Here is an 18,275-nt window from a genome sequence, read left to right as displayed (position 1 = left end):
CAGCAGCCGAATTTTGGTGGCCAAAAGGTGCACCTCTGCATTGTCTAGTTGGGAAGGACTCTAGGGTCGCCAGTTGTGCCGCTTCTTTAGCGGGGTGCTTGAGTATTCCGGCAGCCCCTGCCGGACTGGGTCTGAGAGGAGAACATCTTCAATGTAAAACCATTCTGAGGTCCATCCCTCGGGATCCTTTCGTGGGGTCCCAATGGGGTAACCCGTTCGGCTATCTGGCACACCTCTGCTCCTCCACTTCGAAGGTTGACCTGTCACGTGTTCGAGGGATGAGGCAAAAGTATTTCCTCCACAAATCATAGTGGGCTTCGCAGCTCAGGAATATTTCTATTTCGCAGTATGGACCCCGGGGTAAGGTGGTGAAGCTGGATCCCATAGAACTCTAATAAACCCCATAAGAAGGGATGAATGGGAAAGCGAAGGCCCCATAGAAGAAAGGGCACGAAACATACCCTCTCTTCCTTGCTTGGAGCAGGGAAGTTCTCGGCGAACGCTTTTCCATCCATGGAGATCAACCCGGCGCGACAAGATCCACGACAGGAAGGTATCCTTGCGTCTGTAGATTACTCGGTTGAAGGCGTGAGACGAAGTAGCTCGCCTAGTCGCCTAGAAGGGGGCCGTGAGGTCGCGAAGAAGAGCTGGGAAAATTGGCCAAGATGCCTAAAATTTCTCAGGCGTTGGTTTCTGGAGGGAGGACGGGCCAACCGTTCTCAGTACTTTTAGATCTATAAGTAGGCACTTTGTACTAAAAGTTGAAAGGATGGGTCCACGAAAAAGGGGGCATTGGGTCGTTCGCCTTCTAAAAAGGTGCACGGTAGTCAAGGTTTGCCCTTGCCCCGAGGAGAGCATTAACTCCAATGGCCCCATGCTACTTCTTGAGCTTGTGTTGGTTCTTCCCTTGAAGAGGAAAGGGTGATGCAACAAAGTTGAGATAAGTATTTCCCTCAGTTTGAGAACCAAGGTATCAATCCAGTAGGAGGTACACGCAAGTCTGCAATTTATGCACCTGCACAAACAATCAAACACTTGCACCCAACGCGGTAAAGGGGTTGTCAATCCCTTCACGGTCACTTACAAAGATGAGATCGGATAGTGATAGATATGATCGATTACTAAAACATAAAACAAAGTAAAAGCAAATAAATTGCAGCAAGGTATTTTTGGGTTTTTTGGTTTATAGATCTGAAAATATATGATGGAAAATAGACCCGGGGGCCATAGGTTTCACTAGAGGCTTCTTTCTTGCAAGAAAGCATACGGTGGGTGAACAAATTACTATCGAGCAATTGATACAAAAGCGCAAAGTTATGACGAAATACAAGGCAATGATTATGAATATAGGCATCACGTCTGTGTCAAGTAGACCGAAATGATTCTGCATCTACTACTATTACTCCACACATCGACCGCTATCCATCATGCATCTAGAGTATTAAGTTCATAAGAATGGAGTAATGCCTTAAGTAAGATGACATGATGTAGAGGGATAAACTCAAGCAATATGATGAAAACCCCATCTTTTTACCCTTGATGGCAACAATACAATGCGTGCCTCGCTACCCCTACTTTGTCACTAGGTGAGGACATCGCAAGATTGAACCCAAAACTAAGCACCTCTCCCATTGCAAGAAGAACCAATCTAGTTGGACAAACCAAACCGATAATTCAAAGAGAAATACAAAGATATAAAATCATGCATATAAGAATTCAGAGAAGATTCAAATAATATTCATAGATAATCTGATCATAAATCCACAATTCAATGGATCTCGACAAACACACCGCAAAAGAATATTATATCGGATAGATCTCCAAGAACATCGAGGAGAACATTGTATTGAAGATCAAAGAGAGAGAGTAAGCCATCTAGCTACTAGCTATGGACCCATAGGTCTGTGGTAAACTAGTCACGCTTCATCGGAAGGGCAATAGAGTTGATATAGAAGCACTCTGTGATCGAATCCCCCTCCGGCAGGGTGCCGAAAAAGGCCCCAAGATGGGATCTCACGGGTACAGAAGGTTGTGGCGGCGGAAAACTATTTTGGTGGACACTTCTGATCATTTGGGAATATTTGTGAATTTATAGAGCTGAGAGGGAGGTCGGTGGACTCCCGAGGACCCACAAGCCAGGGGGCGCCCCCATAGGGTGCGCCATGAGGGCTTGTGGAGCTCTCGGGACTCTTTTGACTTCATCTCCAAGTTCCGTGGATGTCTTCTTGTCCAAGAAAAAACATCGTGAAAGTTTTATTCCGATTGGATTCTGTTTGATATTACTTTTCTCTAAAACTCAAAAAACTAGGGGAAAATAGAAACTGGCACTGGGCTCCAGGTTAATAAGTTAGTCCCACAAATAATATAAAATAGCATATTAATGCATATAAAATATCCAAAACAGATAATATAATAGCATGGAACAATATAAAATTATAGATACGTTGGAGACGTATCACCCCACCGTATTCTAGTGAGGTCCTAAAAATGCGGATTGTCAAACCGGTCTGGCACGAATACAGTATTAATCCGAACTAAGTTGGGTGGCGAACCTCTGATGTTAATTGATACGTCTCCAACATATCTACAAATTTTGATTGTTCCATGTTGTTATATTTTCATTCTTGGATGTTTTACAATCATTTTATAGCAACTTTATATCATTTTTTGGGACTAACCTATTGACATAGTGCCTAGTGCCAGTTGCTGTTTTTTGCTTGTTTTTTACTTCGCAGGAAATCAATACCAAATGGAGTCCAAACACAACAAAACTTTTTGGTGATTTTTTGGACCAGAAGACACACGATGGGCCAATAAAGTACCTGAGGGGGGCTTCAAGGGGAGCACAATCCACCAGGGCGCGCTTGGGGGCCCAGACACACCAGGTGGGTTGTACCCACCTCGGCCGCCTCCCACACCGCCTCTTTGCTCTATAAATACCCCAATATTCTAGAAACCCTAGGGGAGTCAATGAAAATCAACTCCAGCCGCCGCAAGTTCCATAAACCATAGATCCAATCTAAACACCATCATGGAGGGTTCATCATCCTCATTAGTGCCTCTACGATGATGCGTGAGTAGTTCATTGTATACCTACGGGTCCGTAGTTAGTAGCTAGATGGCTTCCTCTCTCTCTCTCTCTCTTGATTCTCAATACAATGGTATCTTGGAGATCTATTTGATGTAACTCTTTTTGCAGTGTGTTTGTTGGGATCCGATGAACTTTGAGTGTACGGTTAGATCTATGTTTTTATCCATGAAAGTTATTTGAGTCTTTTGATCTCTTATATGCATGATTACTTATAGCCTCATATTTATTCTTCGAATATTTGGTTTAGTTAGGCCAACTAGATCGATTTTTCTTGCCATGGGAAGAGGTGCTTTGTGATGGGTTCGATCTTACGGTGCTTAATCCCAGTGACAGAAGGGGAACCGACACGTATGTATCGTTTCCATTAAGGATAACAAGATGGGGTCTAATTCCTACATGAACATATCTTGTCTACATCATGTCATCATTCTTATTGCATTACTCCACTTTTCCATGAACTTAATACACTAGATGCATGCTGGATAGCGGTCGATGTGTGGAGTAATAGTAGTAGATGCAGGCAGGAGTCGGTCTACTAATCTTGGATGTGATGCCTATATAATGATCATTGCCTTGATATCGTCATAATTTTTTGAAGTTCTATCAATTGCCTAACAGTAATTTGTTTACCCACCATATGCTATTTTTCTCGAGAGAAGACACTAGTGAAATCTACGGCCCACGGGTCTCTTCTTTATCATATTTTCCTTCGAGATCTATTTTTATTCACTTTTATTTTCAGATCTATTAATCCCAAACCCAAAAATACCTCGCTAAATTTTATTTGCTTTTATTTGCATCTATCAACCTACTACAATTTTATCCCGTCAACTTGACAATTTCTGGCACCGTTACCCGAAAGGGATTGACAACCCCTTTAACATGTCGGGTTGCAAGTATTATTTTCTTTGTGTGCAGGTACCGTTTACGTAGTGTTGTGTGGTTCTCCTACCGGTTCGATAACCTTGGTCTCATCACTAAGGGAAATACCTACCATTGCTGTGCTGCATCATCCCTTCCTCTTTGGGGAAATACCGACGTAGTTCAAGCCAACATCGAAAGGAATTTCTGATGGCGCCACCGGGGAGACATCATCAACATATACCAGGTTCCTAATCACAAATCTCATCTCCTTGCAATATTACATTATTTGCCATTTGCCTCTCGTTTTCCCCTCCCCCACTTCACAATATTTGCCGTTTTATTCGCCATATTTTTCGTTCGCCATTTTCTCGTCAGATATGTTTTTGTGTGCACTCTTGTTATTCACTTTTTGCTATTATGGATAGCTCTTCTTCTATTGCATGCACCCCCGAGAACGAGGTTCTTAACTTTACGCAAAGGGGAGGGGAGGATTTAAAAGATGCTTTGTATACGATCTACAATGCTCATAATAGATCTATCTGTAAGTAATCCACCGTTGTTATTCTTTGTTGTTTTTATGTGGGCATCACCACTTGGTATAGATTCGTCCTTGATACGATTATCGGTGGAAATTTCTTGATGTGCCCCTCTCTTGATGCTTTTAATGCTATGGGAAATTTAGTGGGATCACCACCTCTTATGGTTAATGAAACCACTTTGACTCGGGCATGTTATGGAAAGGCTAGATGCTATTGAAAAGAAAATGCTTACTGAAGAACATGTTGAGAAGTTGGATAAAAAGATGCATAATTTTTCTAGTAAAATTGGTCAAAAGCTAGGGAGGTTTTTAAGTTGTTAAAAGAAAAGGGAACCATAATTCATGAAAGAATTGAAGAAAGCCCTTCTCGGATCGATAAGTTGGAAGATTTTTTTAGCAATTTAAGCACGGGTTTTTCTTCTGCTAAAACTATTGAGAAAAACCATTTAAAATTAGCAAGAGTACTCAAATCACTAAGAACAAGGGTGCAACTTCTAGTAGTAATAATCAAGAAGATCTTAAAATGATTAGTGTTGAAGTTATAAGATACCCTATTAATAAGAATGATTTCCTCAAGTTTATGCCTAGAAATTTTGCTATTTTACTTGCTAAATCTTCAAAGAAATCTGATTGTGCGATTGAAGAGTTGGAAGCCAAAGATGACAACACTTAGATCTATGCATTATGCCTAGCTAGGGGCATAAAATGATAGCGCTTGTTGGGAGGCAACCCGATGAATAAAATTTATTTATTTTTGTCTTTTTCCGTTCTTGAGTATTTACACAATTATGCCTCTGTTATGATTGTGTTTTTTATGTTTTAATTAGTGTTTGTTCCAAGAAAAGCCTCTGGGATCATGTTGGGTGATAGTTGATTTGATCTTGTTGAAAAACAGAAACTTTTGTGCTCATTAAAATAATTTCCATAGACCACAAAAACGTGATTTTCCTCTGAATTTTTTACACAAGATTGATATACAAATTGCCCATGTTGTCCTAATTTTCAGAATTTTTGGAGTTGCAGAATTATACGAAGTTCCCTGGTTACTACAGACTGTTCTGTTTTTGACAGATTCCGTTTTCTTTGCATTATGTGCTTATTTTGATGAATCTATGGTTTGTATTGGAGGGTATAAGCTATGTAAAGTTGTAAGGCAATAGATATAATGCAAAAATTAAATATGAATGGGTTTGCAACAGTACTTATAGTAGTGATTTGCTTTGTTATACTAACGGGTCTCACAAAGGTTTTGTTGAGTTTTGTGTGATTGAAGTTTTCAAGTTTTGGGTGAGATCACGATGGATGAAGGAATACGGAGTAAGAAGAGCCTAAGCTTGGGGATGCCCCATGGCATCCCAAGCTATTATCTAAAAGAGAAGCAAGCAACTAAGCTTGGGGATGCCCGGAGTGGTATCCCCTCTTTCTTCTAATGACCATCGGGATTTTACTTGGAGCTATATTTTTATTCGTCACATATCATGAGTTTTGCTTGGAGCATCTTGTATGATATGAGTCTTTGATTGTTTTGCTTTTTATTTTAAGTCATCTATCCTTGCTGGATACACCTATTTGAGGGAGCCAAAATTATGCTATAACTTGTTAGAATTGCTCTCTATGCTTCACTTAAATCTTTATGAGCTATGGAATTGCTCTAGTGCTTCACTTATATCTTTTTGAGCATGGTGTGCTTTAGTATTTTTGAAGAAATGCTCTCATGCTTCACTTAGATTTATTTGAGAGTTAGTAAAAAAAATTAAGAAGTTCTCTCTTGCTTCACTTAAATTATTTTGAGAGAAGAAATTTTTATGCTCATGTTCTTCACTTAGATTTGTTTGAGCTATCAAAAACAACATATGAAATTAGTCCCAAAGTGATAGATACTCAAGGGTGATATAATAAAAACTTTCATGAATATCATTGGACAAAATAAAGTTGACTCCTTGTAATAGTTTTGCGATATGTTGATATAATATGTGAGTCATGTTGATGAGTAATTATGCTTTAGTAAGAATATTGGTGTTAAGGTTTGGGATTCCCTATGCAAGCACGAAAGTCAATAATTATGCAATGAAATTACATCCTACTTGTGGTGCATTATTCAGTGTTAGTTATGCTTAATGCTAGCTTGTGAGATTTTTTGTTTCTTGGTTGGATGCTTCTCAATCTTTTGCTAGCCTTCATTTGCACTAAGTATGATCACTACTTGTGCGTCCAAAATCCTTAACCCAGTTTTGCCATATGAGTCCACTATACCTACCTATATGCGGTATTTCCGTGCCATTCTAAGCAAATTGTATGTGCCATCTCTAATTTTCAAAATAAATTTCCTTTTTGTGTGCTCGTACCGCTCATGAAACGGTAGGGGGTGGCTGATATTTTTTCATGCTAGATGTGTTATTCTCAAGATGAGTGCTTATTCACTTGCCATTGCACAAGAGTACGGCAAAGGTATTAGGGATGCCCAGTCCCGAAATGAAAAATGAATTTACTTTATGTTGTCAAATAATAAATTCCTTGGAAAGTGTTGGTATAGACGGCACCCGTGGATTCGGTTAGCCGTGGAATGTGAAAGTATGGTGGAAAAAGGAATAAACTTTATTTTCTATTTGGGAACCGCCTATGGTATATCTAGCATGGAAAGTATTGGGAACTACTCGATCATTTTCACTGACAGGAAAAGCACGCCACCCAAAATGTTTTTATCTCCATCTTTTCGCTTTGAGCTCTGGCACCTCTACAAATCCCTACTTTCCTCTGCGAAGGGCCTTTCTATTTACTTTATGCAATTTTATTTTTATTTGAGTCTTTATCTTCTCTTATAAAGCACCAACTAAGGGGCACTACGATCGTACTTGAGCATTGGGTGTCGCTAATATGTGAGTGTGTTTCATGAATGGATCAATGACTAAGCATAATGGGCTAGGGATAACTTGCTTTAGTGTTGATATTTTGAAAGACATGTTTGCTTGTTGATATGCTTGAGTATTGAAATCTTCATGTCAAAACTAGACTATTACTTTGAATCGTATAAAAGTCCAAAAGTCCATGGTACAAAGAAAAGAATATGTGATGAACATGTTAGGCAGCATTCCACATCAAAAATTCTTTTTTTATCATTTACCTACTCGAGGATGAGCAGGAATTAAGCTTGGGGATGCTGATACGTCTCCAATGTATCTATATTTTTTTATTGTTCCATGTTGTTATATTATCATTTTTAGATGTTTTACAATCATTTTATAGCAACTTTATATCATTTTTAGGGACTAACCTATTGACATAGTGCCCAGTGCCAGTTGCTATTTTTTGCTTGTTTTTTACTTCGTGGGAAATCAATACCAAATGGAGTCCAAGCGTAGCAAAACTTTTTGGTGATCTTTTCTGGACCAAAAGACACACGATGGGCCAAGAAAGTACCTGAGGGGGGCTCCGAGGGGACCACAACCCACCAGGGCGCGCCTGGGGGCCCAGGCAGGCCCAGGTGGGTTGTGCCCACCTCGGCCGCCTCCCGCACCACCTCTTTTCTCTAAAAATACCCCAATATTCCAGAAACCCTAGGGGAGTCGATGAAAATCAATTCTAGCTGCCGCAAGTTCTAGAACCACCAGATCCAATCTAGACACCATCATGGAGGGGTTCATCATCATCATTGGTGCCTCTCCAATGATGCGTGAGTAGTTCATTGTACACCTTCGGGTCCGTAGCTAGTAGCTAGATGGCTTCCTCTCTCTCTCTCTCTTTTGATTCTCAATACAATGGTCTCTTGGAGATCTATTTGATGTAACTCTTTTTTGTGGTGTGTTTGTTGGGATCTGATGAACTTTGAGTTTATGATCAGATCTATGTTTTTATCCATGAAAGTTATTTTAGTATTTTGATCTCTTATATGCATGATTACTTATAGCCTAGTATTTCTTCTTCGAATCTTTGGTTAAATTAGGCCAACTAGATCAATTTTTCTTGCCATGGGAAGAGGTGCTTTGTGATGGGTTCAATCTTACGGTGCTTGATCCCAGTGACAGAAGGGGAAACGACACGTATGTATCATTGCTATTAAGGATAACAAGATGGGGTATATTTCTACATAAATAGATCTTGTCTACATCATGTCATCGTTCTTATTGCATTACTCCATTTCTCCATGAACTTAATACACTAGATGAATGTTGGATAGCAGTCGGTGTGTGGAGTAATAGTAGTAGATGCAGGTAGGAGTCGGTCTACTAATTTTGGACATGATGCCTATATAATGATCATTGCATGGATATCTTCATGATTATTTGAAGTTCTCTCAGTTGCCCAATAGTAATTTGTTTACCCATTGTATGCTATTTTTCTCGAGAGAAGCCACTAGTGAAATCTACGGCCCCCGGTCTCTTCTTTATTATATTAGCCTTCGCGATCTATTTTTATTTTCATATTTTCAGATCTATTAATCCAAAAATACCTCGCTGAATTTTATTTGCTTTTATTTTCATCTATCAATCTACAAAAATTATATCCCGTCAACTTGACAATTTCTGGCACCGTTACCCAAAAGGGATTGACAACCCCTTTAACACGTCGGGTTGCAAGTATTTGTTCTTTGTGTCCAGGTACTGTTTACGTAGTGTTACGTGATTCTCCTACTAGTTCGATAACCTTGGTCTCATCACTGAGGGAAATATCTACCGTAGTTGTGCTGCATCATCCCTTCCTCTTTGGGGAAATACCGACGTAGTTCAAGCCAACATCATTAATCTGGATAGTATTCGGCCATGGAACACTTCTCCCAACGATTAAAGTAAAGGTGAAGAACTCACCTCGCAAGCCGTAGATTTGGAGCACGCCAGATGACAATCCCCGACGTTGGAGGCAAGTTCGGGGGCTACTGAGGGGGTCCTGGATTAAGGGGTCCTTGGGCCCCCGGCCCATTTGCGCATGGGCCGGACTGATGGGTCAATATGATCTACACCACCCACATCCCCAAGCGGGAACGGAAGCGGGCACTACGGGACGTCTATGCGATGGAGCCAGTCGCCCCCAAGTTCAACCCATGGTCAGCTTGTCCGATCACCTTCGACCGTAGGGATCACCCTACCAGCATCCGTCACGGAGGCTCAGCCGCATTGGTCTTAGACCCAATCATTGACGGATTCCACCTCACGCGTGTCCTTATGGACGGCGGCAGCAGCCTAAACCTGCTTTACCAGGACACAGTGCGCAAGATGGGCATTGATCCGTCAAGGATCAAGCCCACCAAAACCACCTTTAAAGGTGTTATTCCTGGAGTAGAGGCCCGCTGCACGGGTTCTATAACATTGGAAGTGGTCTTCGGATCCCCAAACAACTTCAGGAGCGAAGAGCTGATCTTCGACATCGTCCCTTTCCGCAGTGGCTACCACGCATTGCTCGGACGAACCGCATTCGCAAGATTCAATGCGGTGCCACACTATGCATATCTCAAGCTCAAGATGCCGGGACCACGCGGGGTCATCACTGTCAACGGAAATATGGACCGCTCCCTTTGAACAGAAGAGCATACGGTAACCCTCATGGTAGAAGTACAATGCGGCCTCCTCCGACAAACCAATCCGGCGACAACTTCGTGCACTATCAAACGGGTCTGGAGCACCCCGCTACAGGATCAACACGAATGTCAAGATCGTGATTAGCAGTCCGGCCTCCGCTCAAGCCCCTCCATAACAGCATTCGTGCCACGCATACACAATTACGCACTCAAGATACCTTGGGCATAGGCGGAGGCGCATCAATGACCCAGTCGATAATGCGGGTAACCGCTAAATACCTTCATACTCTTCTCCTTTTACCGTTCAGGACACCGCGTTAGTGCAGCATCCTCAGAAGAGCCGAATTGCCGGACTCATATGGAAGAGACACCCAAGGAGGCAATAGACGTTGTACGCAGAAGGAAATACCCAAGTGAAATCTATTTACGATCATTATACCTGCTTCATCTATCTGCAAACGGCTTGCCCCTGGATAGGACATGTCAAATAGTCCTATTTTTATCTCTACCTAATGCATCCATTGTAAACATACGCTTAAACGTATTTTTCATCAAATGGAGATTATATATAGCGTCAACTTGTTATCCTTATTTGAGTGTTTTTCTCTTATAAATGTTTATTTGGTATTGCATCCGTACACCTTGGTACGGCCAGTATGCCAGGGGCTTCTTACGACGCCCCGCAATATGGCAACTAAAAGTCCGAACACTTTCAATAGTGCGGCACCCCGAACTTATAGCACTATATGCATCAACTCCGAATCATGTCTTGGGTCTACAGATGGGATAGCCCGGCTCCCTTGTTTTGGTGCCTTACGTTCCGTTATATTGGCTAAGGTAGTGCAGGGAGAACTACTATGATTGTGTCCCGGTTCTTCCGGACGAGCACCTCAGTAGAGAAAGCCAAAAACTGACCGGCATGATGTGGCGAGAGATGGTCGCTGTTCGAGAGGTACTAAAATCCTTAAAGATTTTCCGCTTTAGGCGATAAATCGGCTTTGTCTGATCAAGGCGTATATAGCGCCCCAATTCGGCCTTCCGGATTCTAGGGGCTTCGGCGAAATTTAAAATTATAGACTTCTATGGCTAAGTGAAAGTTATAAAGCCGCATAGTCCGATTGCCTCATTCGCTGCACTGGACACCTCCTTAAGGGACCAAACATTTGGATAAAGAGTGTCCGGGTTTTCCACGAACACCCCAGTGCTAGTCGCGTGGGGGCGGAAGCCGACGAGTGGCCTACTTTCAGGATTTTATAAACAGCCGCATAGAAGGTAATATTTTAAATAACAAAAGCGCTACATAGCGCAAGTAACTTCGTCGTTAAAATACAACCACGACAGAAGCGAATTCACTCAAAAATGGTGTCCTTGGTACATTCGTCAACCATGAGGCGAGCACCCTTCATAACGCCATCATAGTACAACTCGGGATGGCGATGCGCCTTGCCCTCCGGCGGTCCGTCCTTGACCAGCTTCTCCGCATCCATCTTGCCCCAATGCACTTTGACGCGGGCAAGGGCCCGGCGGGCAACCTCGATGCACACGGATCTCTTGATCACCTCAAGTCGCGGGCAGGCATCCATCATCCGCTTGATCAGGCCGAAGTAGCTACTGGGCATGAGCTCACCAGGCCACATCCGGACTATGAACCCCTTCATAGCCAGTTCGGCCGCCCTGTGGAGTTCGACCAACTGCTTCAGTTGGTCACTCAGAGGCATCGGGTGTTCAGCCCCAGCATACTGGGACCAGAACAGCTTCTCCGTTGAGTTCCCCTCCTGCGCACGGTAGAACTCTGCAGCGTCTGATATGCTGCATGGCAGATCTGCGAATGCCCCTGGAGAGCTCCGAATTCGAGTAAGTAATAGAAACGCCTCCTCCACATGTTTGCTTTGCATAAAGAACTTCTTACCCGCTGCTATCTTCTTGGCCTCCTGGATCTCCTGTTGTGCTTTCTCGGCTTCGGCCTTGGCGTCTTTTAAGCTCATAAGGGCCTTCGCAAGCTCGGCCTCTTTGGCCTTCAGATCATGCTCCACGGACTCGCACTTCTTGCCGAGGTCCTGGAGCTCCTGCTGTACCTCACCTACCCTAGCACTTTGCTTTTCGCGCTCCTTACATTCCGAGGCCGCCTTGTCTTCGGCCTCGGACAATGCCTTCTTCAGGGCTGCCACTTCGGCGGGGGGCCCTGTTACACGGTCACAACACTTAGTTGTTAGACCCACCAATTCTGCCTATCCTTAAATATATAAGAACGGGAATTACTTACCCTTGTTCTCTTCGAGCTGCCTCTTCTCGGCCTTCTTCTTCGGCACCTTGTACAGCACCGGGACCAGCATCTCCGTCAGGAGAACGTCTGCTGGGTCTTCTGGCAGCGGATCCGGGCAGTAAACCTGCTCCGCTGTCTCCACGTAATCCTGAAATAAATATACACAACTACTTAAGGCACTCCCGTGAATATATCAGGGGGAACTGTGTCCGGTGTCGGTCTAAGAACTCACCGGCCTAGGAGCCCACGCGGCGTGAAGCCCGCGGTCCTCGGATGTCGGAGGAGGCACTTTGGACGCCTTGAACAGCTCCTTCCATGCACCTTTGTGCGCCATTTCGTAGAGCCTATGGAGCGTCTGATGCTCGGTGGGGACGAACTCCCACAGATTGACTGCCCGCCTCTGGCAGGGCAAGATTCGGCGAACGAGCATGACCTGGATCACGTTGACAAGCTTGATGTTCTTGTCCTTCATGCTTCTGACGCATGTTTGGAGTCCGGCCAGCTCCGCGGAATCGCCCCAGGACAGGCCCTTCCTCTCCTAGGAAGTGAGCCGCATGGGGGCTCCGGATCGGAACTCGGGGGCCGCCGCCCAGTTGGCGTCGCGTGGCTCGGTGATGTAGAACCACCCCGATTGCCATCCTTTTACGGTCTCCGCAAAGGATCCGTCGAGCCATGTGACATTGGGCATATGGCCCACCATGGCCCCTCCGCACTCCGCCTGTTGGCCTCTTACTACCTTCAGCTTCACGCAGAAAGTTTACAGCCATAGGCCGAAGTGAGGCCGGGCGCAAAGGAAGGCCTCGCACACGAGGATGAACACCGAGATGTTGAGGATGAAATTCGGGGCTAGATCGTGGAAATCTAGCCCGTAGTAGAACATAAGCCCGCGGACGAAGGGACGGAGTGGGAATCCCAGTCCACGGACGAAGTGGGCGATGAATACGACCCTCTCGTGGGGTCCTGGGGTCGGAATGACCTGCCCGACGTCTAGTAGACGGTAAGCTATGTCCGCGGCCAAGTATTCGGCCGCTCGAAGATTGGTGATGTGCTTCTCCTTGATGGTGGAAGCCACCCATTTGCCTCCTGCTCTGGACATGTTTAGCTGTACGGGGAAGACTTGGGCTTGGGCGCTGGAGCTCGAGGGGGCAAGAGTGGGCAAAGGAGGAAGAAGGCGTGGGTAAAAATGGGGGAATCCTATCCCTTTATAGAGGCGCCGGAAGTGGTGCACCTCCCCACTTGCCCGTTGGGAATCGCTTGATTCCCAAGTGCCACGGTTAATGGCACGGTTAGATTACCCATGCCCGTATTGATGAGAATCCCGTGATAAGGGGACACGATCTCTGCTTTGACAAGACGTGTCATAGAAACCGCCTCGTGATATGCGCTGTAGCTGGTTGTGTGGAAACGGTTCGAATAATGGATCCGATCATAATAACATGTCACGTCATCAGAAAAAGTTGTCAGCAGATTGTATTTGTGAAATATCATTCTCTCTACGGTGGTATGCGAAGATCATTTCTCAGATCCGGACACGATTTGGGTGTTCGATAATTACTTTGGAGTATTCGGAGGAGGAACCCGCCTTGCAATGCCGAAGACAATACTACGCGCCGGACTCATCATCATTGAAGCCTGGTTCAGGGGCTACTGAGGGAGTCCTGGATTAGGGGGTATCCGGACAGTCGGACTGTGTACAACGTCCGGACTATTGAAGCGTGAAGATACAAGACTCAAGACTTCGGCCCGTGTCCGGATAGGACTTTCCTTGGCGTGGAAGGCAAGCTTTAGCCTCTACGATCTCGTGGTAGATCTACTCTTGTACTACCCATATCATCAATATTAATCAAGCAGGAAGTAGGGTTTTACCTCTATCGAGAGGGCCCGAACCTGGGTAAACACATGTGTCCCTTACTTCTTGTTACCATCAGCCTTGACGCACAGATCGGGACCCCCTACTCGAGATCCGCCGGTTTTGACACCGACAGCAGCTCCGTATTGTAAAACACGATGAATCCTTCTCTCTAATTTTTTTCTCCCAAACATGAATATATGGAGTTGGAGTTGAGGTCGGTGGAGCTTTGTGGGACCCACAAGACAGGGGGCGCACCCAGGGGGTAGGGCGCGCCTCCGACCCTTGTGGATAGCAGGTGGGTGCCCTCTGGTTGATTTTTTCGCCAATATTTTTTATTAATTCCAAAATATTCTCGTGAAGTTTCAAGTCATTACGGGAACTTTTATTTCTGCACAAAAATAACACCAAGGCAATTTTGCTGAAAACAGCGTCAGTCCGGGTTAGTTCCATTCAAATCATGCAAATTAGAGTCCAAAACAAGGGCAAAAGAGTTTGGAAAGTAGATACGATGGAGACGTATCACCCGCCAAGGTTCAAGCCAATCTGTCACCATAGGACTCTGAATAGTGATCTTTGCCCTTGCAAAACATAGGTGCTAGACTTGCCGAGAGAACACACATTGAAGGATGATATGATCCACAGTGTCTTATTCTTGATCACGAAGGATAGTGACAAAGCTTTGGTCTTGCAAGCCATGTCGCAATCTCCTATGAGACGTCCAAAGGGGTATTGGAGAGCCGGCCAAAGGAAAAATTTGCAGGATAGGGGAGCCCAACAATGCCATATCACCATAGTGCAGAGAAAACAAATGGAGCCCTCACAAAGCATGGGATAAGTAGAGGTCGTAGAGTACTGTCCAATGTCACTCCATTTTCAAATTGCCATGTCTTTGCGGCCAGGAGAATGATGCATACCCAACAACCTCTCCCAGAGATTAATGAACTAGATTAGACCTTCCGTAGACTACTCACCCCGATTATGGATTATCAACCCGTCTTTGGCCAGCCGTCTGTTGACCACTTGCGTTTTTACTTGCGCCAATACCAGGGTAGCAAGTTCCCCAACACGAGCTCCTTTAATCCACCTATCTTTCGAAAAGCACTTTGTCACCGAGACCCAACTACCAGTGCACCAACCTATTGAATGCAGGATGAACTTGAGGGTCACTTGAGAAGTTTTAACCTTGCCAAGGTCTAGCATCATTTCTATGCTTGACTCACTCCCAACACAGTCACAACGTGATCCCTTATTTTTCTCAATGCAATCACGCCAAAGCCACCAAGATATTTTGGTTTACAGACCCTGTATGATCAATGCGGCTCTCATTATGATGAGTGACGATGCTTGATCAATGGGACTATAATTATCGTAGGCGACGTGATGCATCTATAATTACTTAAGGAAATACTTTGATTTGTACTTTGGTATGGCTAAGCAATCATATAAGTTCTTGTTAAAGTATTATATATAGGTGGGTCACTGTACTTTGGTATCTAAAAATGGGGTTAAAATTCCTAAAGTAGTTGAAAGTAAAATTGCTTGGTAGTCATGGAGCTCAGCGTGAACACTAGGAATCTGGTAGCATATGATCGTAACTTCTTATTTTGCAAGTGTTATGATAGCAACTTCATTGGCTTAAATGGGATCCCTTGAAAAGGGAGGCTATTGTAGTTATAGGTGGTCTAAGAAAGGATGTGCTTTTATTCAGTTAGTTATGGTGACGAGGACAATTGGAAGACTGCAGAAGGGGTTGGTTGGAAAGCATCTCACTCATCTGTTTCGGTACTAGCCGCTTTGATTTACTTCAGTTTAATTTCAGTTTTGGACGTTTTGATGGTTAAGTTTAGAGACGACATTAAGTTCAGTTTTGGGTGTTTTGGTGCCCTATTTAAGGGCAGCTGTTGGAGACGACGCTAGTTCGTGCCAAAAGAAGTTGTTTCCTGCTCAATTTTTTTTACTCCACCAACTTTTCGTGCCCAAAAATAGGGATGATGCTGGAGATGCTCTAATGATTTTCATTCGGGAATGTATCTTTTAATCTGAGAGAGAGAGAGAGAGAGAGAGAGATGGGGACAATATCAGTGCTCCCGCGAAAAATCTAGCCCTTGCACAAAAAAAGCTAACTTTGATGTTTTTATCGTTTTTGCCTCACATTGTAAACATCTACAAAACCTTACCTCATCTGATTCTAATTATCCATGTGGTCATGAGAACAAAGGTTAATTTTTTAAAAAAAAACTTTGATATCTACAATTTTCTTTGCTTAAGGGCCTATCCCAACAATGATTATTTATAGTCTGAATTAATCCCAACACCTATGACATGTTTTTAGGGAAATCTATGACATGTAAGTACACATCGGTGCCCATTTTTCCTTTACATAGATTTGCGTCGGAACATCTTCCCCTAACTATGCCGGCAACCCACAATCTGCTTGTTTAATGTGATTTAATACCCAAAGAAATTAGTACAAGTCCTACTCCTATAGTTCAAAATATTTTAAATTAATATATTACAAATAACGCTTTACATACAACATTTCTCATGTATACGAAAAATGTATAGGGAAATGTTAAATGTGACATGTTAACCAAGCATTTAAAAAATGTTAAATGTGTATAGGGAAATTATTTCTCATGTATACGAAAAATGTATAAAAAAATATTCAATGTGTGTGCAAAAATTTGAGCATGTATTTTAAAAAATGTTAATCCAAGCATATTTGAAAAACAAATTAAACAAGTATTTCAAAAATGTTAATCGAGTATTTGAAAAATGTTAAATACACATAAAAATGTGGATGGTGTATTCAATAAACTTTAAACTTGTATTTGAAAAATTGTAATCATGCATTTGACAAATATTAAACGTGTATAGAAAAAATGTTGAAGATCTATTAGAAAAATGTTAAACTGTATTTAAAAAATGTTAATCAAGCATTTGAAAAATGTTATAAAAAATGGCGACCATGTAAATTAAACAATGTTAAATTTTTGTTTGAGAAATGTTAATCAAGAATTTGAAAACTCTTAAATATGTATAGCAAAAATGTTGGCCATGTATTCAAAAAATGTTAATCTTGTATTTGTAAAATTATAATCAAGCATTTGGAATTTTTTTAATGTGGATAGAATAAATATTGACCATGTATTAAAAAATGTTAATCTTGTGTTTGAAAAATATTAAACATGTATTAGAAATATGTACCAACAATGTGTATAAAAACAGTAAAAATCAAGAGAAAACCGATGAAAAATTAGAATGAAACAAACAAAACCAAAGGAAAAAGAAGGAAAGAAAAACCAGTGAGAACCAAAAAGGAAATAAAGAAAACCAAAGAGAAAAGAAAGAATTGAAAAAAACAAATAGAGAAAACACAAAGAAAACCGGTAAAAAAATCAAAAAAAAACATGGATAACCATTGAAAACCCTGGCTCTTTTCTACTTCAACTTGTTCGCGCCCTACTAGTTAACATGAACCTGTCTCTGACCTAGTGGTATGTAGCGCGACCTAGCATCGAGGAGACCACTGTTCGATCCACGGTTGCAAAAATCTCATACCACAAATAATTTTTCCGGACATGCCCAGTTGAGCGACCCACTTGCGTGCCTCATGGCCCGTAGAAAAAAATGCAACAACGTGTGCCCGAAGGCCAAGTGAAGCAAGTGCGGGCCCAGAAGAAAACCCCCTATAGTATAGTATGAACCCTTTTATAGTCTGCGGGTTTATTCTCAAAAACATGAGGGTGTTTTTGCAAAATATTGTGACAATTTCTTTTATTAATTATTAGTAGGTATGGACCATGTGCAAGATGCGAAAAGAATTTCACAATCTGTGAGAGCGATGGCAGAAAAATTTGTTATTGCATGTGACCCAAAGGCAGTAGAAGGACGGATGGAGAAAACCACCTAATGGCTTTGTTAAGCTGAAAGTAGATACCGCCTTCGACTATGACGCGCTACATGGAGCTATGGGAGGGAGGTCGGTGGACTCCTGGGGGGGCACAAGCCAGGGGGCGACCCCCCCCCCCTTAGGGCGCACCCTGAGGGCTTGTGGAGCCCTCGGGACTCTTCTGACTTCATCTCCAAGTTTTGTGGATGTCTTGTGGTCCAAGAAAAATCATTGCAAAAGTTTTATTCCATTTGGACTCTGTTTGA

This window comes from Triticum dicoccoides, chromosome 2B (assembly GCF_002162155.2).
Source record: "Triticum dicoccoides isolate Atlit2015 ecotype Zavitan chromosome 2B, WEW_v2.0, whole genome shotgun sequence".
Lineage (NCBI taxonomy): Eukaryota > Viridiplantae > Streptophyta > Magnoliopsida > Poales > Poaceae > Triticum > Triticum dicoccoides.
The sequence above is the reverse complement of the archived record's forward strand: the minus strand, read 5'-3'. Positions refer to the sequence as shown.